The sequence below is a fragment of the Rhinopithecus bieti genome, unplaced genomic scaffold (genome assembly GCF_001698545.2).
Source record: "Rhinopithecus bieti isolate Rb0 unplaced genomic scaffold, ASM169854v2 scaffold_8601, whole genome shotgun sequence".
Taxonomy (NCBI): domain Eukaryota; kingdom Metazoa; phylum Chordata; class Mammalia; order Primates; family Cercopithecidae; genus Rhinopithecus; species Rhinopithecus bieti.
This window is the reverse complement of record NW_016806193.1, coordinates 2,518,921-2,521,958: the sequence shown is the minus strand read 5'-3', so window position 1 is coordinate 2,521,958 and position 3,038 is coordinate 2,518,921.

Genomic DNA, 3,038 nt, shown 5'->3' with positions numbered 1-3,038 from the left:
ACCAGCAGCACATCAAAAAGCTTATCCACCATGATCAAGTGGGCTTCATCCCTGGGATGCAAGGCTGGTTCAACATACGCAAATCAATAAACGTAATCCAGCATATAAACAGAACCAAAGACAAAAACCATATGATTATCTCAATAGATGCAGAAAAGGCCTTTGACAAAATTCAACAGCCCCCTTCATGCTAAAAACTCTCAATAAATTTGGTATTGATGGAACGTATCTCAAAATAATAAGAGCTATTTATGACAAACCCACAGCCAATATCATACTGAATGGGCAAACACTGGAAGCATTCCCTTTGAAAACTGGCACAAGACAGGGATGCCCTCTCTCACCACTCCTATACAACGTAGTGTTGGAAGTTCTGGCTAGGGCAATCAGGCAAGAGAAAGAAATAAAGGGTATTCAGTTAGGAAAAGAAGAAGTCAAATTGTCCCTGTTTGCAGATGACATGATTGTCTATTTAGAAAACCCCATTGTCTCAGCCCAAAATCTCCTTAAGTTGATAAGCAACTTCAGCAAAGTCTCAGGATACAAAGCAATTTCAGCAAAGTCTCAGGATACAAAATTAATGTGCAAAAAATCACAAGTAATGGCTTTTTAACATAGGGCATGGATGCCTTTTGAGAGAGCATGAATGGACAATAATGATGGTGATGGTGAGAATAATAGCAGCTAATGTTTTTTTCCAGGACTTTCAAAGGCACTGTGGTAAGTGTTCAACAAAAGTGACCTTATTTAATTCATTTAACAAGCTTCATAATGCAGAAGAGCTTCCATGCAGAAACTTGTGTATCTATCCCTGGGTGATGGAAGAGAAAACGAAGACTTAGAGAGGCAGGAACAGTTGTCCAGTATCACATGGCGGGTATGTGGAAAAGCCAGGAGTAGAGCTCGGATTCTAAAGCCCGTATGCTTCACAATTCAATGCTGTTCTGCAGTAATCGTTCAAACTTTTTTTTTTTTTTTTTTTTTTTTTAAACAGAGTCTATCTCTGTTACTCAGGCTGGAGTGCAGTGGTGCAATTTTGATTCACTGCAACCTCTGCTTCCCAGGTTTAAGCAATTCTCATGCCTAAGCCTCCTGAGTAGCTGGGACTACAGGTGTGTACCACCATGCCTGGCTAATTTTTAATATTTTTTGTACAGAAGGGTTTTGTCATGTTGCCCAGGGTGGTCTCGAACTCCTGAGCTCAGGCAATCTGCCTGTCTTGGCTTCCCAGAGTGCTAGGATTACAGGTGTGAGCCACCATGCCTGGCCAATAGTTTGAACATTCAATGGACAAACTCACTTAGAAAAACTTTCCTGTATGCCTGCTAGATGCCCAACACTGCATTAGGTTCTGGGCAGATGCCACCGTATTAGGTGCTGGAGAAGCTGTGAATTTATGGGGAAGATAGCCAGAGAAGCAAGTCATTCCAGTTCTGCAAGCCAAGTGTTACAGTAGAGGGATTCACAAAGTGTGTGAGGACATAGAAGGGGGAACAGATAACTCTTTCTGGGAGTGTCAAGGCCAGTGTCTCAGCAGAACTTGAGGATGAGAAGGGTTTATTGGAAGAAGAATTCAAAGTGCGCTCTGAGGAATAGAGTAGTATGTGAATAGAGTAGCATTGTGAATAGAGTAGTAATGGCCCCTAGGCATAGTGTGAAGCTTTGAATTAGCTTGTTGTTTTCTATTAAAGGGTAGGAAAACTCCGGCTACAACTATAGGGCTGGAGTGGAGTAGGGCTGAAACCGGGGTTGGGCCTTCTATAGCAGAGGGAAGTCAGGGATGGAGGCCGAGTTGAGCTGATTTTCCTGTTGCTGCTAAAAGGAGGTCTATTAGTGGGAGGAGATTTGAATCGGAGTCTAGGATGAGTATTTGTTGAAAGTCTCATGAGTTGTAATGTAAGAGGAATCGTGCCAGGGTTAGGATGAAGCCAATATCGCCGATGCAGTTGTGGAAAATTGCTTGGATGGCTGCGGTGTTAGTGTCTGTTCGGGCACGTCATCAGCTGATTAGTAGGAAGGATATAATTCTTCCTATGTGTGAGCCCACCACATATTAACAGTAGGTATGGACATAGACACACGAGCCTACTTCACCTCTGCCACTATAATTATTGCTATTCCTACTGGTGTTAAAGTCTTTAGCTGGCTTGCTACACTTCACGGAAGCAACACGAAATGATCTCCCACAATGCTTTGAGCCCTAGGCTTTATTTTCCTCTTCATAGTAGGAGACCTAACCGGCATTGTATTAGCAAACTCATCATTAGACGTCTTATTACACGACACATACTGTGTTGTAGCCCACTTTCACTACATCCTGTCAATAGGAGCTGTATTCACTATCATAGGAGGCTTCATTCATTGATTCCCCTTATTTTCAAGTTATACGCTTGACCAAACCTATGCCAAAGCCCAGTTTGAGTATTTGTTGCCATCAGTCACGTTGGAATCTAAGATCTCAAATAATATCAGCAGGAATCTATCTCCCTCTCTCCTTACCTAGATTCTGCTTACAAGCAGTGCGACTTGAGACCTTTGTGTTCTATAACTGGAAGACACAAGAACATGCTTGACAAGCACAGATGACAGCTTCTACCCTCAGCTACAGAAACTGATATTTTCTAATGCATTGTTTGTATATGCATGAGTTCTCATTGTTGAAAGTTAGAGCTGGGAGTAACCTTAGAAATCTGCTATTGCCAGGCTGGACGTGGTGGCTCACACCTGAAATTCTAGCACTTTGGGAGGCTGATGCAGGCAGATCACTTGAGGTCAGGAATTTGAGACCAGCCTGGCCAACACAGCGAAACTCCATCTCTACTAAAAATACAAAAATTAGCCGGGTGTGATAGTGCACACCTATAACCTCAGCTACTTGGGAGGCCAAGGCAGTAGAATCACTTGAACCTGCGAGGAAGAGGTTGCAGTGAACTGATATTATGTCACTGTACTCAGCCTGGGCAACAGAGTGAGACTCCATCAAAAAAAAAAAAAAAAAAAAAAAAAAAAAAAAAAAAAAAAAAAAAAAAAGAAATCTG